The sequence below is a fragment of the Penaeus monodon genome, chromosome 4 (assembly GCF_015228065.2).
Source record: "Penaeus monodon isolate SGIC_2016 chromosome 4, NSTDA_Pmon_1, whole genome shotgun sequence".
NCBI classification, from domain to species: domain Eukaryota; kingdom Metazoa; phylum Arthropoda; class Malacostraca; order Decapoda; family Penaeidae; genus Penaeus; species Penaeus monodon.
The window spans coordinates 42,740,060-42,760,059 of record NC_051389.1 but is presented as its reverse complement, the minus strand read 5'-3'; the positions used below and the strand labels follow the sequence as shown (position 1 = coordinate 42,760,059).

Genomic DNA, 20,000 nt, shown 5'->3' with positions numbered 1-20,000 from the left:
GCTCTGAGACCTTCGTCGATCTGGTTAACGAGGCTTTTACATTGTTAGTGAATAATGATGTATCCCAGTAAGTGTTGTATAGATATATGAGCAAAGTAAAGCTAGGCACTCTTACGCAAACTTAGATTCGTGATGATACTGTTGACCAAACCATCAACACAAGTGCCAATTTTGGCAGATGTTTACCTTCCACCAGCTCGCTCGCGCAGTGCGAGTGAACCCACAGAAAACGGGCGTCATCAAAGGGTAAAAATACCGCTTCCAAACAAACTGCCTTTCTCTACCCATTGTTGTTGCGGAGATGGTTTGCCTTGATGCTGTATAGGCTGTCGGCGCTCGCCTCGCGCCCCGGATTGGTGGGGCGAAAGGTTGCGAGATCCCCTCTCATGCCATGACTGTCAGACCCCCATAGAGCACTATATTCTCCTCTTTCTCTCTCTCTTAAAGGGGGGGGCATACTCAACCACCATATGATTCTAATTCCTCCGATTATCATCGTCTTGACTTGCATTTTCCATTGTTTTCTGCAAATGAAATGGTATGTTGTTTTATAAGCTGTTCAGGCTTCACGCGCATTAAGAACGGGTCAAGCCAGGACTTCACCTGCTGCGGCCACGGTAATCTCGGACCCTTAAAAAGATTATCTAATGAGAGCTCGACATTTCACGCTCTCTCTCTCTCTCTCTCTCTCTCTCTCTCTCTCTCTCTCTCTCTCTCTCTCTCTCTCTCTCTCTCTCTCTCTCTCTCTCTCTCTCTCTCTCTCTCTCTCTCTCTCTCTAGCTAGCTAGCTAGCTAGCTAGCTCTACCTGCAATCTGTCTAAATAGTAGATCTATCTGTCTGTCTATATGTCTGTTTATCCACATATATGGTTATTTGCGTTATGGCTGCGTTGGACTTTTTATATGAGTGGGACATAATATATTCATCAAATGGTTATAATAGTGCCGTTGCAGTTGATTAACACTGTCATCGTAGGGAAGTATTTTCATAATCTACGTTATTTATAGATGTGGCTTAAAAGTATTTGTTAATATTACGTATGTGTTAAGCTGACTTCTGCTTCAGTGGCCCGCTTTACGAGGGACCCTGGAAGAGAAGCTGCTCGGATCTTGTTTCGTCCTTTAAGGCTTGAAGTGTCGGTGTACTTATTTTCACAGAGAAAGCTATCGTTGTGATATGTGACGATTTTTCGGGGTTATCGATTGTATCATAAGTAATCTGAAAAAATAAAATAAGTTGCCATACAACGTTTGCGCAATGTTTTGGCTTCACTTATAAGGAGCCTCGTAAATGAGCCACGGTGACGTCATCACTCCAAAGCTGTGCCTCGCTTTCATTCAAGGGAGCTCCTTCTCGGCCGTAGTATGCGAGGCTACACTTGTTACGTTTGCTTACACGAACTCGTATACACGCTTATAGGCAGCTGTGCATATACAAATGCGACGCCCCGCTGAGTGTGTACATCATGGCGGAATTTGATTAATACGGAGACAAATTTATGCTCGTGTGGAAACAGATAGCGAAAGGGGAAGAAGGAGGGGGTTCGGAGAAGGATGGGGAAGCGGGAGGAGGGGGAAAAGAAAGAAGGGGAGTGAAGGAAAAATGAGAGAAGGGGAATATATATAATATAAGGGAAAACAAAAGAGAAAAGGGGAGAGGGAGAAAGAGAATAAGAAAGATTGAAAAAAAAAATGGGATTGAAAGGAGAATCAGAGAGCAAAAGAAAAGAAAAGAAGAAACGAGAAAGGCAGAGAGAACAAGAGGAGAAAGAGGGTCGCGGGAAGTTCTGCGCGAATCTGATGTCAGGAATTCTCGTACGCGCTGCCTCTGACCCAGACGTAATGCAGCGGTCGCCATGGCCACATCCGCGTCCGAAACCTTGAGCTGAGAATACATGCCCATCAGGACGTCGTCAGAAATAGGCTGTAATACTCTTCGACCTTTACGCTTGGTGCTACTGGATCTCCCATCAGCAGTAATTTGTGGCTGCATGACTCCGCATATATTTCAATCAAGGGAATCAGATTCGCTCGTTGTAGTGTTTTTACTCGCCCACTGTCTCTTTTTTCATCCTTTTTTCTTCCTTTTTTTCTAATTCTAAATTTCCAAGACGATTTGATTACAATGGTTTGCTTTAAGGACACCTCGTCTTACATAAAAAAAAAACAAAAAAAAATATCTCATAACTCAATGCCAGCAGAGTTCACATAATAGTCACGAGTCAGAAGAACCATATATTAACAAGCTTACAACAACCCGTCTTGGTTTCCACGTTGTATTATCCAGGGGTTTAGTCCTTGGATAAAAATATCTGCGACAGGAATGATTAACTAGGATTCTAGGGGAAGCTTTATGTGATGCGTCAAGGATCACGCGTTGAATAAAACCCATCCCGTAATTAGCTATGGCGCCAGCAGGTGTGGTGGTGGGGGCCAGATGGAGAGCTCATCATGCAGGCCAGGGCGTCGGGGAGGGGGTAGAGGTGGACGAAGGGGGGGGGGGGTAGGAGGAGAAAGAGGAGGAGGGGAAGGTGGAAGAGGGGGAGGAGGAGGAGGGGGTAAACAAGGGGAAGGGGGAAAGGAGTGGGAGAGGAGGGGCGAGGGGGATGGGCGTGGGAGGGAAGGAAGGAGGAGTAGGAAGTCAGAGGTGGAGGAGGTGGGAGAAAGAGGAGGAAGAGACAGAGGTGGATAAGTAGGATGAAAAGGGTTGGGTGAAGAAAGAGAAGGTGGCAGACGAGGAACAGTTGAAGACGGAGGAAGAAGAGGTAGAAGCTGAGGAGGTGGAAGGGGAAGGGGAAAGGGTTATGTCAGCGCCAGTTTTGAAAGATGATGAAGCAGTGGAGGTAGAAAGACTCGTGTAAGACGTTATTTAGTTATTAGATGATGTGAACTTTCTTGGAATAGAACAAAAACAAAGAGTAATTACAAGTTTAATTCGCTTCTCAAGGCAGTTTCCTCTTCCTTGTGAGAGAGACACAAAATGATCTTTTATATTATCGTCCTTCGTGGGCATAATTGCACGGGTGCCACTGCATATTGGATTGAATTAAATGTATTTCAGTTCTTAGCAATATTCATACATTTCTGTATTCTGTCTATTATATGCTTCAGTTGGTTAGCTTTAAAGAATTCCTTCCGTACCCACTGTGTGATGTCCATGTTTTATGCTTCCTCTGTTCAACCATTGCCAATCATGCGTATCGCCTGTATAGTACGTGATGCCCCTTCGTGCGCAGCGTGTAAACTACCTGGCAAATATTTCTGTGTCCTTGCGGCTATACGCGAGCCCACTACAGGATGGCGGGGTGATAGTCAGCCGTAATCCCTTGAAATCACTGAAATAGTCTGAAGTGAAGGCTGTTTAGAGCTCTTTCGGAAGTTAGCAGAGAGCATAACCCGTTGCAATAATGCGCTTTTCAGCACGCAGCATCAATGGTAAGATGCTGATTTTTTTGCGAGGAGAACCTTGAAAACGGCAAGGTTCAGGGAGGACACGCGAGGGCGAGAGGAACAAAAGCTCAGATTGCAGACACACCTTGCTATCAATACGTGTAAACTGTGCAATTGCATGATGTAGCGTGAGGTAGTCCATTTGCGATAAACATGTAATGCCAGTATGATTGCAGACTATTGCCCAAATCGGTATTGAATCCATATTCAGGTGGTGAAAAGGGGGATTTAATGCCCCACGCCCCATTGCGATGTTTCGCAATGAGATCTTAAGTAGTTTATAAAGCTCGGAATGGAAGAAACGCACACGGCCTAGACTAGCATTACCGCGGAAGTATGCGGCTAAAAAGTCGTCTAACGAACGCATTTCGGGGCAATCAGCATATTGCGCGGCACCGCAGGCGTGATCGGGTAATGGCCGGGTACTGCAGGCGAGACGAGGGCGGCCGCATGCAAGTGCTGATCCGCCCCGACACCCTCGTACCACCTACATTGCGGAGGTCGACCGTACTCCCTTGCACACCCTGGAACATGGGTACGGCAGAGCAGGTTGTAGCACCGATAGTCAGGTATATACAACATCCTACGTGTTGCTGCATTAAGGCCATGGCCCCGTATGTACATCGTCTTACGGCCTTCTACCTCGAGTTTGATCTGCGACTTGCAGCCTCACGCACTCTCTCAAAACCTTTCGAGCCAGGGAGAATTATCCGCCGACATAGAGCACCAGACACCTTCATTATTGTGTTCTTCATCTAATGGCATGATAAGATCGGTACAGGGCGTATGTTTTCGCTGTCATGTCGGCCATGTTTGTCAGCAGCTCCATGACCTCTCCTCCAGAGGGCCGCCGCAGGGGGAGCCGCGGCGCGAGCCCCTTCTGCGGCCAGCTCTCCGGCAGCTAAAGGAAGAAGATGAAGAAAAGGAAGAAGAAAAAGGAAGAACAGGAGAAAAAAAGGAACAAAAACAAGATAGAGAACCAGAAAAATAAAAAATAATAAGAACGAGAACAAGAATAAAGCACAAAAACAAAAACAGAAATAGAAAAAAAAAGAAGGAAGGGAAAAGGAGAAGAAGAAGAAAGAAAAAAGACCTGCGCTGGTGTCATTCAGTTTCAGCTGCGGGTGTAGGTCTGAACATTGCCTGAAGTTGTGCCCTGCTTTTCATACGAAACTGGGATAATAGACAAGAGGTGGAGGGGATCTGAAGATTTCCGTCGATGAAGAGTAGCAGGAAGAACGAAAGGAGGAAGAGGAGAGAGAAGGAGAGAGAGGAGGAGAAAAGCTGAAGAGGAGTAGGAGAAGAAAGAAGGAGATGAGGAGGAGGAGAGAGAGAGAGGAGAAGGGGAGAAGAGAAGACTCGTCAGCTGATTGAAGATCAATGGCGATTGTTCATCCAATCAGGTTTCGTGATATTTCTCTCAATAGCAGTTAATGCCCAATCACGTTCGCTATTTATATCTCGCCCTCCAATGAGATAAAAGCCTTAGAGGAGCCTGGTTATTTTGCCCCGCGGCCAATGATGATTCATTGTCTTGCTATCATTAGCGATCTCGGCGGGAATCGAACCTTACCAACTTTAAGAGACAAACACTATTACTGGGAAATAATTATCGCCTTTAATAATCGAAATAATAATAGAGGCTTTGCTTCCGAGAATGAACGGCGGGAAGGGGAAGAGGCAAAGGGGCGACGGGTGAATATTTCATTAAAGCAGGTTTTTTGAAAAGTAGTGCGAGATCTCGAGTACATTGCCCGGTGTCGCTCGCGGACATGGCAGCCTAGCAGGTCACGTGACACGCCGGGTAGATTCGCTCCCATCTGCCCCGGACACTGAGGCGAGACGGGGGGGGGGTGTAGGGCGACGACGAACCCCTCCCTTTGGGTGCGTGGTGAAACGAGGGCCTGCTCGTATTTCGTTAATGGTTGCCTTTGCGTGTCTGTCTGTCTTTGTCTTTGTTTTTCTGTTTCTGTCATTCCCTCTCTCTCTCTCTCTCTCTCTCTCTCTATCTCTCTCTCTCTCTCTCTCTCTCTCTCTCTCTCTCTCTCTCTCTCTCTCTCTCTCTCTCTCTCTCTCTCTCTCTCTCTCTCTGTGTGTGTGTGTCTGTCTGTCCGTCTGTCTGATTCTCTCTCTCTCTCTCTCTCTCTCTCTCTCTCTCTCTCTCTGTTTCTCTTTCACTCTCTCTCTGACCTACTCTCTCTATATGTACGCGCGCGTGTGTGTGTGTGTGTGTATACTTATCTATCTACCTATCTATCGATCGATTAGTATCACTAGCTGTTTCTCTATCTCTTTGTCTATGTATATATATATATACTAATCTAATTATTCTTATATCACTCTACCCCTGTAACTACTATACCTATTCCTACCTATAAATTTATCAGCCTATCTATCTGTTTGTCTGTCTATCACCTGCCTTCACATGTATCTATATCTCTATCGATCTATCCATCTATCTATCTCTCCCAATCTCCATGCCTGTGTACAGGGCAACGGCACCACCCAAGCGATCATTTCCGAATAAAACAACGTCATAGAGAGTTCCTTATCGAGCACCTGTTTTGATAGCGATTAGCGTTATCTCAGTTTGCATCGATAAGGTAGAAGCTGCGATGCACCTGCGCCAAGCCTTGAGGGTTGCGAGTTCTCTTTTATCTTGCTTATCTTCTGCTTTCACCGGGGCTGCTCTCTTGACTGTGTCCTTTTGGTGCTTTGCCTTTGTTTTTGCTTGTTCTTCCTCTCTCTCTCTTTTACTATGTCTCTGTTTTTGTCTGTCTGTCTTTCTTTCTCTCTGTGTATTTATTCATCTGTCTATCTGTTTCTCTCTCTCTCTCTCTCTCTCTCTCTCTCTCTCTCTCTCTCTCTCTCTTCATATATCTTCGCTTGCCCTGCCTATAAAATGATTTTATATTGTTAAATCCGCGCTCTCTCTTTCTTTCTTTCTCTTTCCTTCTCTTTTTCTCTCCCTCTCCCTCTCTCCCTTCCTCCTTCCCTTCTTTCCTTCCTCCCTCCCTTCCTCTTCTCCCTCCCACCTCTCCCTCCCTCCCTCCCTCCCTCCCTTCTCTCCTCTCCTCTCCTCTCCCTCCCACCTTCTCTCTCTCCCTCTCTCTCTTTGTCCTGAAAAAAGAAGACAAGCATCGCTAAATTTACTTACTCGTACGTCAACGCCGATATTGGATCGTAATGTACATGAATTGGGTTATCCTGCTCGAGGCTCTAAGACGCCAGTATTGCTCTTATGAGATGCGGGACTTCAATGCGTTGAACACATTATTCAATAAGAAATGATTGCAAAAGAACCTCGCAATACTGTACATTCACACACCTCGACCCCGAGTTCATATTTAGCCACCCTCATCTACCTCTGACTATCAGCCCTCTTCCTTGTACACCGTGTCCTGCTTCCCCACTCCCTCTGCCCACTCCTCTCATTCACCAGGTCTCTCACTCCCCGAGCTACTCCTGACTTGCACTAGGTTCTCATCGCACGCACGCCACACACCTCGGTCATAACACCCAGTTTTTTTTCCTGCTTTGAAGAGGGCGGAGGACTCGAGGTGGGGAGCCTGTACTGCCACAAGACATTATTATTATTGGCTTCCACATGCAATGTTCCTGGCGGTGGTTCCTCAGTGCTCCCTTCTGGCTGTCTTCCTCAGTATCCCCTTCTCCGTCGATCTGTTTCGCTGTCACACACACACGTGTGTGTTTGTGTGTGTGTGAGTGAGTGAGTGAGTGGTGTGTGTGTGTGTGTGTGTGTGTGTGTGTGTGTGTGTGTGTGAGTGTGTGTATGTGTGTGTGTGTGTGTGTGTGTGTGTGTGTGTGTGTGTGTGTGTGTGTGTGTGTGTGTGCAGTATATATATATATATATATATATATATATATATATATATATATATATATATATATATATATATATATATATATATATATATATATATATGTGTGTGTGTGTGTGTATGTGTGTGTGTGTGTGTGTGTGTGTGTGTGTGTGTGTGTGTGTGTGTGTGTGTGTGTGTGTGTGTAATAATAATAATAATAATCGGTTTATTGATTTTCATGCAGCCAGAGGCTGTGTGTGTGTGTGTGTGTGTGTGTGTCTGTGTGTGTGTCTGTGTGTGTGTGTGTGTGTGTGTGTGTGTGTGTGTGTGTTGTGTTAGCTCTGCATGCCTTTATATCTTTGCGTCAACACCGCCGCAACCACAGGTGCAGCCTTGGCTATCCACTGGCACAGCGACAGTTGTCACAACACAATTACCGACGCCTCTTAACATGCGAGACGAACAACGTAAAAAGTTGCCCATGATTTTTGGCGTTCGTTCCTCGCTGCTGTCTGTCACTGAGTCATCTCGCGAAGCCGCCTTCAACCGCAGCGCTTTCCTCTTCACCGACTCAAACTTTCTTCACTTACAACTTCATCGAATCGCCTGCCTCATACTTGTCACCCTGCGCGCGTGCGGCCAGCCCGCCCGGCCACAAGGACCGCCTCGTTCGCACGTAGTTCACAAGAAGCGTTCCGACCTCCGTCGTAAACAGCGGTATTACTTTCCTCGCCGCTGACTTACCGATGGTTGCCGAGGCTTTTGAGGTCTCCCTTGTTGGCGCTCCAGCATGACGGGTGTAGCTCGGACATGGATTGCATGGATAAAGGCCAAGGAGGTTCTTCGCATGTGCTCGGAGTCGGACTTCGTTGGGCTTCCCGAGTGATATCCAATCAGCAGTGGTCGAGCTTCACTGTTTTATTTTGGGCAAAATGAATTCAGTGTTGCGAAGGCCATTATGTCGGGACTGTGGAAGAGAAGAACAATATCTCTAAAAAAGCATGATATGGATACTTGATGCGATGGCTACCTTGCTCCCAGCGCCATCAGTACCCAGAGCGGCGCGCGATGTTTATATTAATGCATGCAAGCCTCCGAGACGTGATTTGGAAGATCTCGCGAGCGCGGCCGAGCAACTCTGCAAACCCGGCCCGCTTGGTTGCCATGGCGACCAGAAAGAGCCTCTTAAGGCGCTAGGAAAATAACACGCCTCTCTGTCCTTACCCGGCTAGCTGTCGACCCACCCACACCCTACCTGGCCTACAAGGCTGGCCAGCAAGGGAAACGTAAATCCAGTAAGCCTAAGCATAACCTTTGCAATCATACAGCAAGGACACACCGCGCAGCATGTCCTAGAAACCTCTCTCCATCATCATACCACAGCTAACTTTGAAGACCACATTCCACATATCAATCTCCAAGCGACTGAACAGCCAGACCAAATGCTGTTTTGCAATTCGAGAAGCACATTCGGCTTTATTCCCAAACAGCGCCAGCTCACAGCATTGTCCTGCCATTTGAAATATCACTTTAAAATCATCTTGTAGCATCAGCCAGACCAACAACCTTCACCAGAACTCCAGAGTGCGCCAGTCTACAACGCTCGCCTTCCCCGGGTTCAGACACACTACGCTGCCTCGAGATGCAATAACACGACAAAAGGCTGTCTACCAGGATGCCTTTTACGGCAATTACGATCGGCCCGATGGAGATCTCCCCGCTCGTAGTTTGGGGTTGAGCGAGCAATATGAGCGCGAGTCCTGTGAGGAGCCTTGTAGGAAGCCCATAAGGGGGCGAGTTGTAGGACCTTGTATTGGCCATATTCGTTCGAGGCGTGATGTATAGAGGAGAGGTGAAGGATATGTGTGTATGTGCAACGGACAGCCATTCGGTCTAGTATTACTTCAATTCATTTCTGCGCAATTCATTCTAGCGACCTGCCATCCGTGTGTACCGTTCTGACACAACATTTACGAAATTCTGTTCTATCATTGTGGGTTGCCGCCGCACAGCCAGCATTCAGCCCCGAGCGAAATACCGTCGCGTTCATGCTATTACAAATATTTTGTTCGTTGTTTTTATTCGCCTTCAGTCCGAGCGAACGCATTCCGCTTCCGAGAAGGACTGCAACATATTATCATTTTCTATCGTGTGTATACATACAATGCTCGACATCCGGGGGGATTTCTAATGCGGAGTCATTCGAGGTATGCTGGTGAATGTTGATGCATATCATCTTATGCGGCCCTTTTGCATATTGAACTCTATTTATACGTTACGAAGGCCCCTTCAAAAAAAAGAAAAAAGAAAAAAAAGAAAAAAAAAAAGGAAAAGCAATTCAGATAAGGAATCAGTTATCATACAAGGTTCATTTATTATTGGCCAACAGTGACAACCTTGACGGCCGCGAGTAAGTCTCCCAGTTTGGTTCCTCCGTGTCCTGTCGTCCAAGTTTATAGCCTCCAGGGGCACGTGCTTGCCTTGTGTGGCCCCGGCGTTTTCCAGTTCCTTGAGTCGGGGATCAGAGGCGCGGGGGGACGACGGGCGACGGGGCGCGAGGATGGAGGGACGGGGAACCTGACGAGGCATTTCCTCCGGGTAGGATGCGGGGCATTTCTCGGAGGGAAGGGGGGGGGGAGGGGGAAAGGGATGCCTTCTCCTGTTGATCATTTTCCTTATCATTATCAGTAGAACTAATATTGGCGTTATTAGTGATGATATGATTTTTGTTATTATTATCATTATCATTAGTATTATTATCATTATTATTATTATGATGATGATGATGATGATTTTTGTTGTTATTGTTATTGTTAGCAGTAGATAATTTATATTATTGTTATGATTTTTTATCATTCTTCTTATCATTATTATCATAATTGTTATTATTATTATGATCATTAATGCTAGTAGTAGTAGTAATAATATTAGTTTTACTCTAGTAGTAGAAGTACCGTTGTTAGTAAAAGTAGCAGTAGTAGCAGTAGAAGACGAAGAAGTAGTAGTGGTAGTAGTAGTAGTAGTAGTAGTAGTGGTAGTAGTAGTAGTAGTAGTAGTAGTGGTAGTAGTAGTAGTAGTAGTAGTAGTAGTAGTAGTAGTAGTAGTAGTAGTAGTAGTAGTAGGAGTAGTAGTAGTAGCAGCAGCAGCAGCAGCAGTAGAAGTAGTAGTGTTATTATTGTTACCGCTATTATGAATGTTATTACTGTTTGCAGTTATCGTAATTATTGTCGTTATTATGATTATCATCACTATCACTACCGTTATCATTATCTTTTACGTCATGATCAGAATTCCCTGCCATCTCTTTTTATATATTTTTATCTTGTTTCTCATTCCTCCCGTTCCTCTCTGTATTCCTTGTAATTTCTTGGATCCCCCCCCCTTCCCCTATTCAAACCACCTCCTTTCCCCTTCTCCTCCTCCCCTGCGCTGGCACTGAGGCCACCTGCTCCCCACTCTCATCGCGGCCCAGTACACGCACTCGCCAGCCTCTCCCTCGGGCTCTGATAGGTCCAAGCCCCGGTACACGACAACCGGTCATCCGATGGTAGCCCGGTGCTCTTACCACCCTACCAGGACCGGTTGTAGGTACAGGTGTGCTGTCTTGCACCCCGGTCCGGTCGCCAGGTACACCCCGGTACACCACGAGCGGGCCGGAGCAGGTAGGGACGGAGATGGTAGGGTGAAAGTAGAGAGGGAGACGCGGGGCCACTTGCAAATGCACTGCCTTATACGGGATCTTGCTAGTCCTCTCGCCTAGCTCACCATGGCTACCAGGCTACTTCTTGTCTGATGGAGGCCGACACGCCACCCCTAGGCCCAGGGCCACCTGTAGAGGGAGGGGGAGGGGGTGGAGGAGGGAAGGAGAGGGGGAATGGGGGCGAGGCGAAGGAGGGGTGGGTGAAGGAGGAAGAAGGAAGAACACAAGGAGAAAGACGGCGGGGTTGGGTTCAAGAGGACGTGGGAGGGAGGAGGGAGGAAGAGAAAGCAAAGCAGGGAGGAAAGGTTGAAGGTATAGACGAGAATAAACACTGAAGGGGAGGCTAGTGAATACACTGAGCTCGGTGAAGCGACAGAAGACATAACACCGCGAGGAAGTGGAGAAAAAAATACATTGTTTAGACGGTCGGGAAGGGGTGAATGGAGGGGGGTACTTAAACATCTCAAGAGGAGGCGAAGTGGGCGGAGGGAGGGAGGGACTGAAGTGGAGAAATCTTGACGCGTGGAAGGAAAAATAAGAGGAATGGAGAGGAGGAAGAGGGGAAGAAAAAAATGGTCATAAGAGAGAGAGAGAGAGAGAGAGAGAGAGAGAGAGAGAGAGAGAGAGAGAGAGAGAGAGAGAGGCAGACAGACAGACAGACAGAGAAGTAGATAGACAGAAGGACAGACAGGGAGAGAAAGATGAATACAGACAATGATAGACAGATAGACGAGAGAAAGAGAGGGGTGCGGGTAGACAGAAGGATACACGGAAAGAGATGGAGGAGGAATTGTAAGGAAAAGATAAAGGAGAGAGAAAGAAAGAAAGAAACAAAAACCTAGATAGATAAATAGATGGATAGATAGATAGATAGATAGATAGATAGATAAACAGAAGATAAATAGATATAAAGATATTGATATATATGTATGTATGTATATGTATAGATGTACATATACATATATGTTTATTTATATTTATATGTATATAATAAATATATATATATATATATAGTATTATATGATAGATTATAATATATATATACATATACATAATATATATATAGATAATATTATTAATATATATATATGTATATATATATATATATATATATATATATATAACCGCACACACACACACACACACACACACACACCCCACATACACACCACAAACACACACACACACATACACACACACACACACACACACACACACACACACACAACACACACACACACACACACACACACACACACACACACACACACACACACACACACACACAACACACATACATACATACAGTATAAGTCCCATTTTCACAATTATGCTAACTCTGTCGCCTTATTTTTCAGTGCCAAAACCCGGTCGTCTCGGAGCGAACGACGGACAGTTAGCGCGAGAGCTCGAAGGTAAGTGTGTATACATATGGTGATTCTCTCGGTGTAAATTGCCTGTTGTGCGAAAATTAGTCATGCTCGAGAACTTTGCGCATATATCTACATGTTGACTGACGTGGAGGCCGGGGAGGAGGAGGGAGGGAGGGGGTGGGTCCAGGGAACGAATATGGAGGAGAAAGACAATGACTGATTTTGTACATTTATATTTATATATATATATAATATATATATAATATATTACGTATACATACATACACACACCACGCGCGCGCACACACACACGCGCGCGCACACACACACACACACACACACACACACACACACACACACACACACACACACACACACACACATATATATAGATAGATAGATAGATGTATATATGTATATATATATATATATATATATATATATATATATATATATATATATATGTATGTGTGTGTGTGTTGTGTGTGTGTGTGTGTGTGTGTGTGTGACAGACAGACAGACAGACAGACAGACAGACAGACGGAAACAGGGGCAAGGACAGTTAGGCAGAACGGAATACAGATAGAGAAAGAGAAAGAGACAGAGACAAAGAAAGAAAGACATAGATAGACAGACAGAAAAACAGCCACGTACACGTATCCGCGCACACGCACGCGCACAAAAACTTACAGATAGAGAGACAGACAGACAGACAACTGGAGAAACTGCCACATTATTCTCGCCCTTCCCGTTTCCTTAGCTTTGGCATATCACCTTTGACTATCCTCTCCCCCCCCTATCCACTACATTAATTTTTCTTTTATGCACTATCTTAAATCCAGCATCTAAAGCATCTTAAATCTCCTGCGAAATTGTAATTTCCGTGTTCTCTTTTCTTTCTTCTTTTACAGTTCTTTTCCCCCCTTATACATCCCTTATATTAGTATAAGGTGCCTTTATCCCTAAAGCTACCCTCGATCTCCTTCCTTATGTTTGCGCTCGTGATGCAAGTGTACAAACTTTCTTGAACATTTAAGTTTAGCGAAAGGTCACAGAGGGGCAAGTCTCGTGGTCAGTGAGTTTGCGGTCCTTATTTGCAAAGTCTTAATACCTTTTTAGGATAGGACTCTCTTTTTGCGATTTTGATTACAAGTAGCTTTTATTGCGAACGATTAACGATATGGTCTGGATTTAGTGAATGGGAGGAAGTGGGGGCGGGGCTAAATATGTCGAGGAGAACAGGGGGGATGAGAGAGAATGGGGGAGAAAACAAAGGAGGAAGAAGTGGATGAGGAAGATGAAAGAGTGTGGGATTAAAACGAAAAGAGGGAAATGGTTGAGAGAAGATGGGAATGACTGAGGAAAATTGTAGGACGGCGTTAGGATACGTGTTTAAAAATGGAGGAAGGTAGAAGACAAGTAGTAAATGCTTAAAGGAAGGAGAGCAAGGAAAGGAGGAAGAGAAGGGGAGAGAGTAGTGATTGTAACCTCGTCCAGTCTAACAGCGGAGTTTGGTGGCCATACAAGGGAGGCCCACTTAGCAAGCATGATATCACCGTATCAGTATTCCAGCGCCTGAGGTCGGGGCCATATCTCATCCTGACGTATCGCGCCGGATCCATCTGAGAACGAGGGCTGGCGCTGCTGCCGCGTCTTTCGGAAGTCGAGTCGCTCCCTGGGACAGCACGGGCAGGCATCCCCGCCCCCGGGAAGTGTGTAGAAAAGGCGTGAGTGTCTGTGAGGCTGCATATGTTGGTCAAGGCATCCGAAAAAAGTTGGTTCATCAATATCAAGCGTCCAGACGACTACAACAATTGGGTCCTCAGGATACTATTCACACTCAGACTTTCCAAGTGATGAACCAAGCACACGTCGCACTGGTTACCTGTGCCGAAGTGGCGGCAGGTCCCGCGGCGGACGTGGGCAGCAGCCAATTCTCCGCCGTAAAAAGGCACTGCAGGTTTCGTATGCTGGCCAGGAGCGGCGGCCACTTGAAGTCTCATCAGGAAGAATCTATTTGCAAGTCCAGACGCAATAAAGGAAAGTTGGTGGCGGTAGCAAAATCCTTGTGAATGCGTCTAATTTTGCCAGGCGTGAAAGTAAGGCTGGTACAGGAGCTATCTTCAGCATCAAGCTCGATCAGACAGAACGGGTCCCGATTAACCAGCAAGCCATGTCGTGTACCAGGAAAGTTAGATGAACCTGTTCATGAGGCAGAGGAGAAAGAAGTGGGTCTTTGGGGGCAAATATGCGCACGCGAGGATGTATGGGGAAGGCGCTGACGCGGTGGGTTGTAGGACTGGACGAGCGAAAGGACACGGTACAGGATTAACTCTAGGCCGCCGCGATGCCTATAGAATCCACTGGGCCGGCACCGTCTTGGGTGGGCCTCGAACCAGGCCATCGGAGGTCGGCCCAGGCAACATTTCCAAATGATGCCGCCATTTCGCCAGGAGTCCCCGGGCCTAACGCTCGCAAATGGCATTCCCAGACGGACCCATTCAACCCTTTCCCTCGCGCCGCGCACACAAACATGGGCACAAGAACTCCGTCGTTAACGACTGTCTCACATGCGCGGCCTCAGCGGGCCTCCAGCTAATCACGCCGCGTTATTTTCTTTTCCTTTTTCTTCGCCATTTTACACGGAAGCTAAAAGCTCTCGGCGCTCACACCTCGCGTCCAAGCGTCGCTGATGTTCACGCATAACCTAAGAGCACTAGAAAGCATTCATTGTAAAAGGTAATAGATAGTAGATGCGTAAAGCGAAGAAAGACGTGACTGTGACAAGGTGTGCGGAGGTGTGGCCGACGCCTGTCCGTAAATGGCGTCCGCGAGGGAGCGTGGCGGCCAGGCCTAATGGCTGAGGATTCGCTATTGTTCGAAGGCGATGGCTTATGGCTCTTTTTTCTCGGATTATTTAAATGAGCGAGCCTTCACTAGACCTAGTTCACGCGTCGCAGGAATGGCATCCTTGACCGTGAAATTGGGTTGTGTTTTTTTTCCGTACTCTAATTTTGTTTAATTTCCATTTTTTTCTTCTTTTTTTCTTCTTCTTCTTCTTCTTCTTCTTTTTCTTGTCGTTATTGTTGTTGTTCTTCTTTTTCCTCTTCTTTTTCTTCCTTTTTGTTTTCCTCTTCTTCTTTGTTTTTTCCTTTTCTTTTCTGTCTTTTTTTCTACTGCCACTGCCTTTCATCCACTTCATATTAAGCCAAACATACAGAAGAGTATTACGATAACTATACCCCTTGAAGACCAGAAGGCGTCATCTCAGGCAGTCATTATTTTCATCATCATAATCATCTCGAGGCCGTGAGGAGATTGCCTGAGGACGTGCCTGCCGGGGACGGGCCTCCAGCTGGGGCACGGCCGGGGCATCGTTGGGGCACGGCTGAACATGAAGGCAATTATAACTCACTTCAGGGGAGGCGCCTTAAGGTCTAAATTCCCTTCGAACAGAAACTGGTACTTAAAGGGAACTTATCACAATAAGTTACGCTTTATGGTATTCATTTGTTTACAGCTGAGTACCATAGGTTGAAGTTGATACCTTTTCTTACAGAGAGGAGTTGACGTTGTATTGTTTTATTCTTTATTTATTGCTTTCAATGGAAGGTGTTTTAATTCCGCTTTTTGTGTCAGAGTCCGGAGCATTATTTTCACATGGAGGTTGATAAAGATGTTTTTGCAGGCACGAGATATTGTTAGTCTTGTTCCGAAATTGAGTTTGGCACTAAGTGTGCATGATAACTCCACCCCTCCCCACTCCCCCACTCTCTTTATCACACGCATTGACAAGGTTAGATATACAGTTAATGTTGTTAAATCATGATAACGTTTGCATGTCTGTGTCTCGAATATGTATGTTATCAGTAATCTTTATCTTTACTCGAACAATACTTGCTATCACATAAACAAAATACTCTTGGGAACCTATCAAGAGCCAGTGTGTAACAACCGTATAAGCGACCCTTCCTTTCGTAGCCTCATTGCCTTCGATTTTATCTCAAGAACTTCAGGCTCATTAGATCCCTCTGTGATTCTAATACTTGCAACCAAAGTATAATGATTTTCTCCAAACAGCGAGCATAAAAGGATAGTCTAGTGGCATTGTTGTGTTCGGTGAGCAAATGTAACTTTAGGAGTATGTTCAGGGAAGGGAGTAAAAAGCAGTGGGTTTAGTGTGGGAGGAAACGGATACAATGAAAGTTAGATAAGCACAGTCAAGAGGCTCCTGCTTTGGCTAAGGAACATAATGGGTTTATCTGATTTACGATTCGTTAAGACAAAGGAGAAGATATTTCATGATCAAGTTGTTTCGATAGATCAATAATTTTGCTATGGTGCTGTACTTGAAGGGGAAAAATACTATTCATTCTGCCATTTGTCTGGAAGGTAAGCGTTGGCGAGACGCCAGTATTGAGAAGGGCAGGTTGCCTCACTTGACGCATCTCAGCTGGGTTCTTGGTAACTGTTAACTGCAGGAACTGAACAGGCAGTCACTTGATGTCGCAAGTTTGTTGCTTATGTAAATTAACTCCAAAACCCATGTGATCCAAACGCAAAATAATTACATCCAGAGAAATTTCCAATCAAAAAGATTTTACTTTATAGGACGAAGGAATTGATACAAGTATTTTTTACCAGATTTTTTTTTACCAAGTTCTGAAAGCGCGTAAGCATTCAGGTATTCAGACGCGACGGAGAAGATTAGGACGTAGCACGTTCACACGAGAAAACACGAGGGAGGCAAGCGCGGCGAGGAGTGGAGGTGTGGATGAAAGTAGACCTGGAGATTGCTTGGTTGCAACCCAGAGCCTCCTTGCAAGTCCCCTACTGCTTTCTTGCAAAACTCATATGTGTGTGCGCATTCTTGAGTTTATAAACACACACACACACACACATATATATCTATATACATACACATACACACACATACACACACACATACACACACACACACACACACACACACACACACACACACACACACACACACACACACACACACACACACACACACACACACACACATATATATATATATTCATGTGTGTGTTTGTGTGTGTGTGTGTGTGTGTGTGTGTGTGTGTGTGTGTGTGTGTGTGTGTGTGTGTGTGTGTGTGTGTGTGTGTGTGTGTGTGTGCACATATACAAACACATACTCGCTCACTCACACATTCTAACATACATACACGGATACCCTGTACTTATGCATGCATATAAAAAAGGAGAGGGTAAAGTAAAAAGGGAGGGAGCGAAGAAAGAAAGGAGAGAGAGAGAGAGAGAGAGAGAGAGAGAGAGAAGAGATCGATGGACAGACTGACTGGCAGCCAGACAGATAGACAGAGTAAGCATGTTTTGAGTGTACTTGCAAGGATCTCGCCGCCCTCGGCCGCCTGTCGGAGTCTCCTTCCTGGGCGTCCTTCCGGCAGCCTCCTCGGCCGCCGGAGCAAGCGCCTTCCCCTCAGAGGCGGGTCCCTGTTATCCTGCATATCTTCACAGGAGAAAGTTGTCCCCGGGCGGTCCTCGCCTCGCGTCCGGGGGTGCGGCTCCTAGGACATCAGTGATGAATCATTCGCATACAGTCAAACACCGTTGATACAATATGCAACGGCAATATTGCTTGCATGGAGAGAACAAATAAGAGCAACGTGGAGTCTTCACTTGTAACCGTGTTTCTGTAACATGCAGCGGATTGCAGGATGTGAGTTGTTTGGCCAGAGCAACTCACGTTAAGATTAAGCCATTATAAACAAGCTTATTTCTTCTTCAAACTTCTGTACTGAGCCTTGTCTCGATACGAAATGATTTAGTGAGAGTAAGAGAAAATATGTCTGGACTTGCGTTCACAGACTTTCAAAGGTTAATCAGGTGAGCGAATGAAGCCTAGTGAAGTCTATAATTATATAACATTTATTTACATCACTGTCAAATTATCCGTAAATTTAGCAACACACAGTTGATTAGATATACTAAGAATAGGTATTAGAAGAACTAATTGATAGTGAACCTATTTTTGAAATATAATTTACGAAACATCAGTCACCCTCGCTCATCAGGCGTTCCCCGGTAACCAGGCGTGCAAGGAGAGCTCGCATGAAAGTCCCGCAGTTTACATCTCCCAAGTTCTGCAGGGTACCTCTCCTTCCAAGTCCTAAGTTCTACGGTTTACCACTCCTCTCCTTAACCTTTCTGTGTGCTCAAGAAGTCTACAGTCGCGAGTAACCACGGCCACAGCACGTGCCGTCGGCCTCGTGCACACAGATGGAACAGCGGAACAGTGCAGTGTTCCCTGAGAAAATCGCGAGACTATTTTGTTTCTCCGTCTGCCACGATCTCTGTTCGGACAAATAGTTGCTTTGCTAGAGTCAGGTCACATTTTCACCTTTGCTCTTGGGAGGGTATGTTTCTTCAACCTTTTTGGGTTTCATAATTACTCACTGAAACACGTGAGACCTTTGAAACATGTATCATGCATACGCCTAATTAGTATGCAAGTTGACTGAACCATAGTTTACTGGATATGTCATGTCTTTGTGCGGGGTCTTTGTACTTCAAAGTACCGATTAAAGATTATCGATTCAGCAGTGTACCTACTTACACTTATTAGTGCTTAATAGTTATTAATGCTTACCAGTTCATTCGAGTGTCTGTATATTAACTGGAATAGGGCGTGTACATATATTTGACAGTGTACTAAATCATAATTTTCATTTACAAGTTTGCCTCCTTGCTTTTACCAGCACGAGGAACGTGAATACCAATACATTTATATCTACCAGCATACTAGAGGCAAGCCCGAAACAGCACCGTATATTATCCTCTCGTCCTCTGACCTGATGAGCGCCCGGTTCAGCGACTGAAAAGGCAGCATTCCACCGCTGAAGGGAACGAGGAAGCGCAAGGAGGGAGCTGAGCTAGTAAGTCCACTGGAGGATGACTCCGGCACCAGCGAGCGATGAACCTCCGGAATGATTGTTACCAAGAGAAAAAGGAGCTCATATTTGTGTGCGTTCGGAGCCGCCGTCGAGTCTCTTGGTTAAGTGAAAGATAGGGAAGATAGTCGCAGTCGATGCGGTTGAATGGATTTTAATAGAATATTATAGCAACTCGCGGGAGATCAGAGCTGCAGCGATCGGGGGCCGGTCCGTCTACATTCAGACCGGTTAGGCTTGTCTTACTCTAGGGGATTTTTTTTTTCTTTTTTTTTGTAAAAAGGTGTAGATTGGCAGAATTTCATTAATGACGTCACAGAGGCAGCGTGTTGAGCTGAGCTACCGTAGAGAGAGCGAGGTTCCCGCCGGCGACGTCAGAGGCGAGGGATCAGCTGAATTCCCAGTCGGGCCGCAGCAGGAGGGTCGTTGCCACATCGCCTCGTTCGCATAAGGTGGTTTGTTTGCAGGCTGTACAAGCTTTTAGCAGGTTCCGCTTGTTTGCAGGTCGTGCGTAGTGCAACGTATGGCACTAATGGCCCTCGAAATGAGAGTGCCCGCGAGGCGAGCAGCTAAGTGCCGGACCGATTCTTTCTCCGACACACGAAAATATCCCTTGTTCTTGTCGTCGTCAGGGAAATCAAGGGCCGACGAAATCAGGAAATGGGGCGCTGGTGACAAGGCGAGAGGTCAAGGCAGGGCGAGCAGGGTGCTTGCGTCC

The 20,000-nt window shown here is 45.9% G+C and overlaps 1 protein-coding gene across 3 annotated transcripts in view; it reads left to right on the top strand.

The window, feature by feature from the left end:
- LOC119572233 (semaphorin-5B-like) overlaps window positions 1-20,000 on the top strand; it is a 74,854-nt gene that overhangs the window by 13,254 nt on the left and 41,600 nt on the right. For all 3 annotated transcript variants that reach the window (XM_037919218.1, XM_037919214.1, XM_037919215.1), the window contains exon 2: window positions 12,333-12,389. The gene's annotated coding sequence lies outside the window, so the exon portion shown is untranslated. The remainder of the gene's footprint in view (window positions 1-12,332; window positions 12,390-20,000) is intronic.